Consider the following 14,172-nt stretch of genomic DNA (forward strand, 5'->3'; position numbering starts at 1 on the left):
GGCAGAAATCAGCCCCAGTTTCCCTGCCCCAAGCAGAAACTGAGGAGGCCAGCTTTTAGAAATGCAGATTTGATAATCTATTCAGAAAGACTGGGTCAAGTCAGAAACTCAGATAAGTAACAAATAAAAGGTGGTCAAAATTAGTTCAGACAAACACCTAGGATTTGCATTTCCTCTTTTGCCTATAGAGCCAGCTATGACGTCTACATGACCTCTACAGCTATGACCCCTACATGACCCCCATAGGAAACTGACAACAGCCAATAGAATATTAAAGGATATTTCTTGCACAGGAACCTCAAATACAAAGCCCAGAGAAAGTATAAAACCTACCCACTCTCAACTCCATTTTGTTAGCTGCCCAGAATCACACGTGGTTGGTGATTCTGCTTCAATTAAGAGAACCTGTCTTTCCAATCAGCCTCCAGCCTCCATTTTGTTTCCAGTACCTTTCTTCTAGCTTGGAACTGGACCTGAATATTTCTTCCAACAGTCTTATATGTAATTCCAAAAATTTATTCAAGTTCAGGACCTTTAGTTCATTTGTAACCTTCTGAAATCAAAGTTCCAATCACCCTTTTACTGTTTATTCCAAAAGAAAGATAATAGGTCTTTAAACTTGTGTTTAATACTTGTTTCACTAAAGATTGAACAAAACTCCCCCAGTGCTGTATAATTTGTCAATCCAAATGTTCCTCATAGTCGAAAAGCAGTTAACAGATAATTTCTGACTAAGATTAGAAAACTATGTGAATTCAGTGTCCTTTTGAAGGCACTTTCAGCAAGACGGTTATTTTCTCATATCCTAGAGTTCAGAGCCCTTCAGAGACTGCTATTTTGTTGTCTGCTAGTGAGGAGAAGCTATGTGGATCACTTGTGGGCAATCTCCTTGTCCCAAGAGGAATTATGAAGAGCTGGTCTACTTGCTTTCCCTTCATTCTGCCACAGCCTTGAGTCTGCTTTTAACTGGGCTGTTCTTAATTCACTATTTCTTCCCAGAAGTCCTGGAAGTAAAGTTGAAGTTTAGAAGTAATGAACAGATGTGGATGTATCCCAGAGCTAGGCCATCTGGCTGACAGGTTTATGGGAGTTTAGCAGGCATAGATGTGTCTGTGTAGATGAATCTCCATGTCCCATGTGTGAATACAAGAATTATAAAGAGAGTATGGTAAATAGTATGGAAATAAAAGTATGGTAATAGATGGAAATTAGAAACTGGTCTGAAACTAATTAACACTGTACGCAAGAATCTAAATGACCAATTAAAAATAATCTAAGAAGGCTTTATGAAATAATTCCAGTGTCAAAATCCAACTTCTGTTTCTATTAATCAACATTCCAATTTCTTGTGGCTCTTTTCTCTGTCCATCTTACATAAAGGTTTCCAGCAATTCTCTTTTGAGTGGGCAATGCAGTTTTCATAAGCTTATTGATTTGATAAATAGCTGATTTAGTATCAGTTGTTTTTATCTTTGATCATATGAGAACTATCTTTCACTAGTGAGAGGCACTAGTAAAAGTGAGTTTTACTAATTTTCACCTGAAGCCCACCCACCATTCGAAATTCCACCAGCTAATTTCATTTGAAGACAGGCTGCACTTATATAGACATCAGACTTAATAGTCTGTGACACTCTTTTTCTTTAGATGTTCGTATAGGTCAAAAGATAATAACACACATATTTTGTCTGAGAGGATATCCCAGTTATCCAGTTGGACTGGTGTCTGGATTTTTACAAAAAATAATGTTGAAATGTCTCTGATCAAGACAAATTTGTCCAACTCTGTTCTAGACCATCTAAATATCCTATTTTATTTGCATAATTTCTTTAGTGGCCATACATTAGATTTTGGGGTGTTCATGTCTCAATATCTGAAGGTTAACTGCACTGACAAAATTCTGCTGGACATAAATTTTCCTCTTTCAATAATAAATGGATTTCATATGTTTCTATTTTGCCCTCCATCGGCATGGACAAAAATCACCTGAGAAGCTTTCTTAATTTTAGCATCTGAATTAGAAATATTTAATTTTAATTCTCTCAAAATATACCTACCAATTCATAGGAAAACACCAATCTAATATACAAGTGAAATGTGTTATAAAACTACATTTAATCTGTTATGTAATGCATAATCTTCACACCTTATTTCTTTTAAATTAAAAATGACAAGACTAGCTTCCTTTCAGCTCTGCATTTCTCAGCACAGCCAGAGTGCAGTGAATTTTAACAAATTGAGACATTCAAATCATTTTCACAGCAGTGAGCTGAATAGGTACTTGATTTAATGACGATGAAGCAAAAGATGATTGATTGGAAAACTCTAAAGGATACAGCACCACTTGTTCCAGCACAAGCATATATTTTGGACAGACAGAAAGGTCACCAAATTAAGATTTTTTAAAAAAATCATCCCATCCCTTACAGTAATGTGATTGTATTGGAAGTCTGTTTTGTCTAGTATGTCATCATTACCATGTCAATTCCCTCTTTATGAAAACGTGCTTTATAGGCACAAGGGAAGGGAAGGCTTTTGCTTCTCCCAATAAATATGAATGAAGCTCAACGTTATCATATTTTTCTCAATTCCTCATTCTCTTAAGCATACCTTCATGGAATACAGCAGGGGTGGGATGCTACCGGTTCTGCCCGGCTCTATAGAACCAGTAGCTCTGAAGAGCAGTAGACACCGAATCAGTTCTGTGTTTGCTGCTGTTTGGCCCACCCACCTGTCTGGGCTTTTACCTGTCTTTTATTTCCTGCTTTTTTCAACCTCAGCTGCTTTCCACAGCACAACTGAGGTTGAAAAAGCAGGAAAAAAAGAGGCTTTTCAAATGCTGCGCACCCGCACGCAATGCATTTCAGCTGTCCGGGAGGCACCCGCATGCAAAATATAGTCACCGAACTGGTAGTAACACCAGTTGAATCCCACCCCTGAATTGCAGTGTCTAGAACCAGACACAGTACTCCAAGTGGGACCTGATCAATGTAGAGTAGAATCAAACAATTCCTTCCCATGTTCTGCAGTCCAGGTTCCTATTAATACAAACTAAAATAACATCTTCCTTTTAGCAAATGCATCACAGTGCTGGCTCATTTTCAATTTGCGAATTGCTAGTATCAGCAGTGGGATCCTACCTGTTCCACTACCGGTGGTGATCACACACGCGCGCCCCTTTTCCACACACCAGCTGAGGCCTGGAGTACCAATCAGCTAAGACAATAAAGAAGGGAAAAGTGCAGGGGTGGGTGGGAGGGCAGATCCTGTGCTTTCCTCTTCTTTCTCCTCTCAGCTGTTAGTCAGAGGCTTTTTTTCCCCCTCCTCTCAGCTAATTATGGATTTTTGCTCCCGGTTCAGTTAAACCGGTAGCATACCACCACTGGCATGTATGTATGTATGTATGTATGTATGTATGTATGTATGTATGTATGTATGTATGCCTTTGAGTCAGTATTGACTCCTGGAGGTTGCCTGGATTAGTCCCTGTAGTTTTCTTGGCAAGATTTTGGATTGCTACTGTCTTCTTCTTCCTAGGGCTGAGAAAAAGTAAGTGGCCAACTGGAAATCCAATTGGATTTCATGTCTAAGGTAGAACTATAATTCAGAGACTCCTGGTTTCTAGCCTGGTACCTTAACCACTATGCCAAACTGGCTCTATATACTAGAATTACTAGATTATTTTCACATCTAGCCATCAGGACAGTCCTTTGCCTTCCCTTTTTTGAAAACAGACATTTTCATCAAATAGGGGAAAAAAAGGTTTATGGTTTTGATGATTAGGGAGGGGGGAATAGATATTAGAAAAGAATGAGCTTTCTTATCATGGAGTAAAAGATAACTTTGTAATTGTGCTTATTTGCTTCAGAAGTGTTTCCTTTGATTTTATTTTTCCTCCCTTCTGATTGTTTGTCCTCTTTTCTGCTTTTCCTTTTTATTAGTTTGGGTTAGTTTTATGTTCAAGAAACACTTTTTTTAAGGAAGGTAGGGATTTTCAGTCTTTAGTTCTGGATCTGGATTCGCTGTCCTTAATACAACCAACAAGTGACTGCCATGGCCAGGAGAGCCTTTATACAATTTCATAATGTGTGCCATTTGCACCAGTCCTGGATTGCAAGGCTTGGATATAGTCGCTCACTTCTTGGTCACCTCCCAAATGGACTATTATAGTGCAATTTTCAGGAGCTGTCTTCGAAATGCATTCAGAAGCTATGGCTGGTACAGAATACTGTTGTGGGGATATTTGTGTCTATTCTTTGACCAGTGCAGGACCCAGCTAGAGATTATTTTCTTCTGTGGCATCTGCCCTCTAGGACAATCCTTTCAGAGATCACTTTGACACTACTGGCCTTTTGCAAGCCCTTAAATATTGGGATCCAGGTGTGTCCATGAACCTATGTAATAATTGTATTGATTTGTATTTAGGAGTCTTACTTAGGTGGATTTTATGTGCACTTTATTTTTTTATTGTTTTATTTTTCTGATGTTTAGTTAATAAAATAATATTTTCAATTATTGTTAGCTACCTAGAGTCATTAATGGGTGACCATATAAATTAAATGAATGCATGGATGGATGCATGAATCCAGTTTTGAGGATTCAATGCTATCCATAATTCTTAACAATTATACGTATTAGTTTTGTGCACTGGTTTCTTCAAACTTTAGGATGTGATTCATCTGGCTCTGGAAACTTGGATTCATTTGAAATAATTAACTGTTATTTTGTTTTAGTCCAAGTTGGAGATTACTTCTTTCCTTTGTGATACAAAATGAGCCAGGTATGGCTTGGTTTCTTTCTAAGAATAAATTAAGGCATTTTTCCTTCTTATCACCATCTGTTATCAATTCATGCTTTTCCCTCAAACATACTTACAACCTATTTGTCGACAGATGGTTTCCAATACAGCCAAATGATGTAGTTATTTTTCACAATCTAAGCTAATTCTATCCTTTCACCTTTCGGACACAATTGTTGCACGTTCTGGGGACTTCCTTGCATCCTTTCTTGATGATATGGCACCTCCTTTCAGGAATGGTTTCTGGTTTTTTATTTATTTATTTTCAGTACTCTTGAAAAGTCTGTTTGTATCTACGATGCTTTCTTTAAGCATTTCAAATTTTTCCTTCTAGGATGAATAGTTTGCAATTGCATCTTGAATATCTCATCATTCAAGATACCTCTTGGCAGTAGTGGGATTCGATTTTTTTTACTACCAGTTCTGTGGGCGTGGCTTGGTGGGCTTGGCAGGGGAAGGACACTGTAAAATCTCCAGTCAGAGGTGGTATTTGCAGGTTCTCTGAATATTCAAAATTTTCACTACCGGTTCTCAAGAACTGGTCAGTACCTGCTGAATACCACCTCTGATTCTTGGACACTTTTTTGCTTCAGCATCTATACCCATCTTCTTAAAATACCCAGTCTTTTAAAAACCAATGCACAAGCTGATCTTTCTCTATTCTCCTGCCCCTTGATCTCACAAATTCAGCATTTCTTTTTCTGAAGGTTCCTGTCACTGGCACATCTTCAACTAATTATTCCTTGTTGGTAAGGATTAGGTCTTGGGTAGCAGATCCCCTCTGTTTCTTCTTCTATCTTTTGACAAATTAAGTTGTCAGCAGGAAAGAACAGGAATTGGTTGTCACTCTAACTCTTATCATTTCCAGTCCACGTCATGTCATTTGATAACTCCTATTGTCACTACTGTGGGTCTTGGGGATTTGACACAGAAATATCTCATTCAGCTCTTCCAAGTGGTCTAGAATACAATCCCACAATTACTTTTGTTTCTTTTGCTTTTTATTCTCAACAGGGTTCCAATTAGTGGATTTTTGTACAGATATGCTTTATTTGTGCATAACACAGCAGCCTTTCCTTTCTCTTTAAACTGTGTTTTAAATAAGTGGTAGCTTCAAGGTTACATTCTAATTATACTATCACCTTGCTAACTTTCAATAGTCCTCAAGGCCTAGGAGTCCAAGTATTTCCTATTTGTTTCTCATATTCTGCTTGATTTCATTTTTTCTCCACCTGGGAAAAGATGCCAGACAGGCTAATACAGCTACCACACAAATCATAAATTTAAAAATCTGGCTTAAATGTATGCGTGCATGCAGCCAGGGTCTTTCTTGTTCTTATATGAGATGAAGCTGACTCAATGTGAATAGCTTAGAATAACCAGAACAAAATTTTGTGTGGAAGTTAGTTTTCAGGATCAGCTTTGATCCTGAAAACTAACTACAATGCTCAGAATGAGCTTAGATTGTCCGTTGATTTCATTTTAAGAGTATCCATTCTGTCCCTTAACAGATTTTATGAGAATTTTCAATTAATCTGACATGGCTGAAATCTATCAAATCCCAATTCTAAATTCTAACCTATGGTTAACCTTTCTCACTTCTGTCTAAAAATCTCAGATCCAGTCTGAAAATGCGATCCATCTGCCGTTTTTGTGAGAAATTTCTACTTTTATTTTATTTGTGAAATGTGCATGCCTCCCTGTCTCACAGAAAGTGACTCGGAGTGGTGTACAATGATCCAATAAAAGAAGAAATACAAACCAGGATGTTAATAATAATAGGACCACCTCACGGGTTTGTTCATTGTTTGTAGTCGGCAGGCCTACTAGCATAACCAGATCTTGAGGGATCCCTGAAAGCTCAGGAGTGATGAGGCTGATCTCATCTCTTAGGGGAAGGGAGGAACAGAAGATTCCACAATACAGGCATCACAACAGAAAAAGTCCTCAGCCTAGTTTGTTTGTTTGTTTGTTTATATCCCGCCTTTATTGGTTTTACAAATAACTCAAGATGGTGAACATATCCAACATTGCTTTCTTTCTCTTATTTTCCCATAACAAAAATCCTGTGTGGAACTTAGGCTGAGAGTGACTGGCTCAAAGTCACCCAGTTGATTTACATTACTAAGACAGGATTTGAATACATGTTGTCTAACTTTCTAGCCTGGTGTCTTTGCCACTAGACCAAGCTGGCTGTAGTACCAGCCAAATGTAGCTGCCTAGCTGATCGAGCCAGGAACATCATTTTTCTTTTAAATCTGAAAATTCAACATGCCGTTATTTTAACTGATATACAGTATAGGTAACATGTTCAAACTGTTTGTATTTTCCCTTTCCTTTCCTCTTTTGTTGTAACTTATCATTGAATTAAATTTCTTCTTTTTAATTTTTTTTATAGTTTCTTTTTATATATCTTTTTGTAATTGTGAAGGTTTTTTTAAAAAAAAATTCAAAGTAGTACTAAGATGGAATGTGCTGTGAAAAAAATGCGACATTTGGATTCGGTTATGCAGCAACTAGATAGTAAGTCCTACTACAGTTGGTTGGATTTATTTCTATCATAAACTGTAAAGGTCTTGGGCCATAGCACGATGCCTTTTTGATATTTTCAACTACAACTGACATAAATCCAGCAACCTCAGCCAATAGTCCTAAATTATAGTCAAAAATATCTAAATCTAGTTGCCTATTTTCACTTTATGTCAGGAGTAGACATCTGCTTATCACTTGTCTGACTTTGACTCCCTTTTTGAAGTTTTTCTATTTAGTAAAATGTCTTTAGGATAACTCTAAATAGATGGCTGGATGGATGCTTATTTTGAAAAGGTACCCACTTGCCCAGAAAAAGCGAAATTTTGTAATGATAGAAAGAATATTGACCATGAGCAAGAGTGGCCTATCTGTCTTTTAATAAAAGTACTGTCAACCCTGAAGCTGACCTGACCAAAGCCAATTTAGAGCTTCAGAGTTGCCACACTGGAGCTGAGTGATAAGGAGGGGTTGAGATAGTTGGAATTTTGTAGACAAAATAAAATACTTTCTCTTTCTCACGAGAAGAGTCCACCCCTCTACTCACAACAGAATACCTTATGCCACCAGACTTGAAATTTTAGGCTTACACAATCTAAAACTATGCCGCCTTTGGTCTGACCTGAGTGCAATGTCCTACCCATCAATGACTACTTCAACTTCAAGCAAAATAATACAAGAGCACACAATAGATGCAAACTCAAGGTAAACCGTACCCAACTTGATTCCAAGAAATACGACTTCAGCAACAGAGTGGTCAATGTCTGGAATACACTGCTCTCTGGTTTCTTCCCCAAACTCCCAAAACTTTAACCTTACACTGTCTACTGTTGACCTCACCCCATTCCTAAGAGGTCTGTAACGGGCATGTATAAGCACACCAACGTGCCTACCATCCCTGTCCTAATGTTTCTTTTTATTTGTATACATTTCATGTATTCATAATCATGTTTATACTTATACATGTTATCTAATACATGCTTGACAAAATAAATAAAAATAATTAAATAAAAATAATAATGGAATGTCATTCTCTAGCATATCAAGACACAAGGGACTAAAAGGGATGAAACTGTTTGTGGCTTCTGGAGAAACTCTACAAAAAATGTTAATGATGTCCAAGCATTTATTATCTTACTCAGGTACATTATCCCACCTATTAATAAGGCTGGTCAATTCCATTTTTCACATAACAATTTTGATTTATCTCCAGTGCTATTTCTCTCTCATAGTCACATCATACTTAGCAATGATGTCACTTAATAACGATTTCATCAAAACCAATTGCAGTCACTAATTGAGGCTACCTATATGTGTTAAACTCTTTATGACTACAGTTCCTTTAAGTATAGACTCACATTTATTATGTTCACACATTGAGTTGTTCTGTGCATGTATTCCTCTTCAAATAAGAGATTCCAGTATAATTTCATGATCCAGAAAGCCATTAAATTGACCTTTCAGATAGAACATGTAGTCATAATTTAGCAACATCTGGAGGTTCACATGCTTCCCTATTTAAAGCATTTACTGAGTCTAATTTTATTCCCATACTACTGATTTATAACATCTTCATAGTATTACTCAGCTATTATTTAAGTGATATAAAGCCTATCTGTATTATGAGTATTGGGGACACCTGTTGTGGGCATCTAGAAAAAAATGCAGTAAGTCACTAGTTGGGAAATGACCAAAGAACCAAATTCTCAGCTAATAATCAGTAATGAATCACAGAAAATATCAAGGATTTTCATGGTTTTATTTTTAAATGCCCTTTTTGAATGCTAGGTTCCCCTGAATTGAAGTGTGTTACCTCTCTAAAAAAGAAAAGGTGGATGTTACTCATTTCTATTAATAATAATAGCAATAATTGGGAATGACCCGATAGTGGACAAAAATACCAAATCCAGTCGAAACATCAGGTTGACTGTGTGATCAACCACAATAATAGTAATAATAATAATAATAATAATTAGTAATAACTGCTAATATGTGTTCCTCTAGAATTAAGCTTCTAGAAAAAGCTTGCAAAACTTAGAAGAGTGTAAAGAAAAACTAGATTCTTGAAAAAATGTTTTAATAAGAATTTTAATATTAAAATATTATTACATACCCCAGAGTGCTTCTAAATGTTGAGAATAAAAGCTAACAAAATTGCATAGGAAAGGATTTTATCAGCAAATGTTTATTATTGACTTTTGTATTGACATTTGAGTCTGTGTTACAATTAAACCACACAAATTATACACAGGTCCATAGGGGACACACACTTCTGTGCTTGTGTCTGATATTGCCTTTAACCATATGCCAAATAATTTAGCCTTATTGAAGGTTTTTTTTTAACCTGTTTAAAAGAAAATAGAATATAACTGCATTATAATTGATAGATTTGCTTTCAGACTGATTTGCTTAATAAACAAAGCATAATCTAGAAATGATGGGATAATTAAATTAGGAATAAGTTACAGCCTGACCACCAGACTCGGAATTCTAGACTTAGAAAACCTAGAACTATGCTGTCTTTGGTCCGATCTAAGTATAGTATATAAAATCATACATTGCAATGTCCTACCGGTCAACGAATACTTCAGCTTCAACCATAACAACACAAGAGCACACAATAGATACAAACTCAAGGTTAACCACACCAAACTTGATTGCAGGAAATACGACTTCATCAACAGAGTGGTCAATATCTGGAATACTCTACCTGACTGTGATTTCTTCCCCAAACCCCAAAAACTTTAACTTTAGACTGTCTACTATTGACCTCACCCCTTTCCTAAGAGGTCTGTAGGGGGCGTGCATAAGCACACACCCAACGTGCCTACCGTCCCTGTCCTATTGTTTCTTTTATTTTTCTTATATGTACTCATTTCTTGTATTCATAACTATGTTTATCCTTATACCTATTATCTTGTAAGCGATTGACGAATCAAATAAAAAATAAAAAAATATAAGTAAGTAAATATAAGTAAAGAAATAAAGGATTTATTTTAATAATATATTAGATGCTACAAAAATGCTTATTATAATTGAAAGATGAACATCTGGATTGAGAAAGCATAAGAATCAATCATAGCATAATCTTATTATGTCATTATTTGCTACCTCTGTTGTCTTCTCTCATCCATTATCATGAGAACTCCTTTATTAGTCTGATTTAAGGAACTGCCAAGAGTTTGCCAAAAATGTTCTATATGTAGGTCTATATGACCTCAGCTGAATCCTAATTCTCTGATTATACTTGGTATAATCTTGTGCTAGGTAGAACAATATCTTATTTGGCCTGTTTTTCTGAGATTCCCTGTTTCTATGCAGCCCTGTCAAAAGCCTCAGAAAGTTGTTCTGCAATTTTTGGCTATTTGGGTCAGGTGTGCAATCATTTGGTACATATACAAATGGACAGATTCACACATGCTATTTGCTGGATTACGTAGTAGTACCAAATAATGGGGCTCAAAAAAGGAGTGGAAAGTTTTGAACTTTCAGTCTGATGACTTGTATACCGGGGGGGGGGGGGGGGGGGGGGGGGGGGGGGGGGGGGGGGGGGGGGGGGGGGGGGGGGGGGGGGGGGGGGGGGGGGGGGGGGGGGGGGGGTTCCGGGGGGGGGGCGGGGGGGGGGGGGGGGGGGCGTGGGGGGGTCGGTTCCCCCGCCCCCTTTTGGGGGGTGGGGGGGGGTTTTTTTTTTTGGGTTGGTTTTTCGTTTTGGGGGGGGGGGTTTTTTTTGTTCCCCGGGGGGGGGGGGGGGGGGGGGGGGCGGGGCCCGGGGGTCCCCCCGGGGGGCCGGCTTTTTTATCCTAATCTGGCATCAGTGATGGATTTGGAGCAGATTTGAAATATGTGCTTTCTCTGAGTTTTGTGACTTTCTCGAGCATTTCTGAACCTCGTATAAAACTAATATGAAAACTGGTGGGTTGGAAAGCCTGTTTCTATAGGCCATGTCATTCTACTTCAATAAGTAGTTCTTCTTCCAGGCAATATAAATCAAACTCATAATAAGCAGCAGTTTCCAGTAAGCTTATAACAAGCTGATCGTGAAAGTTCTTCCCAACTGAGGACAGAAAAATGAGAGCCAAATAAGCCCCTGGAGACTGGAGAAAAGACACCTCCAGGCTTTCTTATTGCTCTGAAGTACCAGCTTCCTGAAAACTAACCTTCAGCTTTCTAATATGGGTGAGTTGAATCAAAGAACTTTTGAGCACCGCAAGCACCTTCAAATATGCCTAAGTGCCCACCTTAATATATTTCTGCATTTCATAAATAGAACATCATTTTCAGTGTAAAGAAAAAAAATGAGGTCAGAGAGGGAGGGAGAGAGAAATGATAAATAAATAGATTCCTCTGCACTAAATATTAAGAGGCTAAAATTGTGGCTTTAGAAATGTTAAACTGTGCTTATAGTGTTGCCAGATTTTCTCATATCTTTTCCACTGAGATTCCTAACAGTTCTTATTATTAGTAGCATGACTTTAGCTTCTACAGATAATTAATCCATTATATATCTATGTTTTCTCTGTATCATTCCTTGAATTGCCTCAAAAAGCTGCACACTTCTGAGCATGTGCACACAACCCTCTCATGCATGCTGCGTGCTTCTGCACATGCATGAGTGTCTCCCTGTGTGCTACGCATCCCCACACATGCACGCCAGATACCCGACAATCAGCTGGCGGGCAGGTGGTACGCATGCATGTGCAGTACATGTTTTCTGGGTGAGTGCTCGCATGCTGGCAGTAATGGCTCTGCGTGCCACTTCTGGCAAGCATGCCATTGGTTCACCACCACGGGTCTAGAAGATCTCCAAGATCCATTCCAACTGTGGTATTCTGTATTCTATTCTGTTAACCACTACACCAAACTGGTAGCTCAGCTCCACTCTGCTTAGCAGTAGAGGATAACCATATTCCCATAAAGGGGTGATGGCAGTTTGGGTAAAGAATGCATATTCATCCCTGTGGAAAACCGTAAAGAGTTATGTAAAATCATTATATTAATACCAGTATACTAATGCATTTTTTTTTTTTGGTTTGGGATTCCTCACCTTGTCCATTAGATGTTGTGATATTGTGGAGCCATCCAAGCAACTCTAGATAACATCTATTCTCTTTTTTTTGGGAGGGGGGGAGTACTATTTTAAGTTTAAGGATTTTTTTATTGTTAATAAAGATAAATACTTCTATTCTAAAAAATCAATCTTCAGCCAATATAACATCAAGGCATAGTTAAGCTTCTGATACCTTAAAGGATAGCTAGTTGTCTAATCATATAACATTTTATAGATTTCATCTACTTCTTCAGCTGAACATACTGTATGTGGTTCTACATAAGATTATAAAGATTAGTAAAATTGCTTTGTTTTTAAGTGTCAGGAGCTGGATTGTGTTTATCTGTTTTGTTTTGGTAAAGAGAAATACAGCTCAAGTAAACTTATCTACAATGTTTAGAATGCTGTCTAAAACAGAAAACTCATATTAATGAAATATGAACACACTGAAAGACATAGCAAAGATCAGAAGATTAATCCAACTGTCCAAGCTGTATATCATCTACAATAGGGATAACAAACTGTGTCATACGCAGGCCATGCCCACCCTAGGGAAAAAATATCACGATACATCACGTGATGGCAACATGACACAGCGAGTTTGACATCCATGATCTACAACATCCATCCTACAAAGAATTATCAGAATAAGTTTTTGGAAACTGCTTCTAGATTTTGTGCTTGTGATGGAAAAAATGAAATTTTGGTTTTGCTGATTAGATTTGTTCTTATAGAAATGGCTAGTACATATTACTGTGTAAAAGTAAAAAGTTGAGGCTGTAATGTCATTATCTTGTGTGCTAAAAAAGAAAAAAGAGCTGAAAGTTAATGCCTTTTTTTCTTTTTCCCTTTCTACCCTTTTTCCTTTCCATTTTTCCTCCCCTTGCTTTCTGTTATTTTCTTTATATTTTATATTTTGATCAACTAAAAACAATAAAACAAACCACAGGGATTTATCATAATAATTTTAGTAGAAAATTTATTGCTCCTACTTGTCTTGTACAAGCCCAGAAATTATATGATTCTAAGACTGGAGCTTGAGCCAGGATTTAGTTTAATACTGTGATCTGTATATCTGGATTCCTAAGAGGTTTTGTATTGTTAGGTAGAGAAAATATTTGGCAAAGGAATTAAATAGCTGGCCGGCTACTCTTAACTGTTGGTCCTTCCAAATTCCAATTATTAATCCTTCACATATTAAGCACTATGCACATATTAAGCACTCATGGTTCTGACTATTATCTTCATTTCTGAGACATCCACACAGGGATGCCCCTTAATTGTGTATGTGTGACTAAGATTTCTTTGAATTGCCTCTTCAATTCTATATTTAACTCTCTATGTTGTACTCTCTCTCTTTCTCTCTCCCTCTCCCTCCCTCTCTCCCCCTCCCTCCCTCTCCCTCCCTCTCCCTCCCTCCCTCTCTCTCTTTCTCTCTGTCGGTATGTGTACGTGTGTGTAACTAAACTGATGTAGATGTGAATATTTAACACAGTTGCTCCAATTGAAATGTTGCCTCTCGACGCAGATGAAGATGCAAAAGATGATTTCAAAATATTTTCTGTCTCATTGAATATTCAGATTGTGGGTTTGAAGATCTCTAGTCTTCCTCTTGGTTTCCATTTGTCAAGTGGGCATTGGTATCCAATAATGACTGGTTTCTTGGAAAGTTGCAAGCGTAGTGCTAACTTTGCTGTGGGACAGAAAGGAAGAATTCTTCCTTGCTTCAATTCAACAGGCAAATCAGAGAGAGAGATTTGTAAGGCTCTCAGAAGCATGCATACTTTTTAAAAAAGAA

The sequence above is a fragment of the Notechis scutatus genome, chromosome 3, assembly GCF_049901735.1.
Source record: "Notechis scutatus isolate UNSWTSFEM ecotype Mainland chromosome 3, rNotScu1.2, whole genome shotgun sequence".
Lineage (NCBI taxonomy): Eukaryota > Metazoa > Chordata > Lepidosauria > Squamata > Elapidae > Notechis > Notechis scutatus.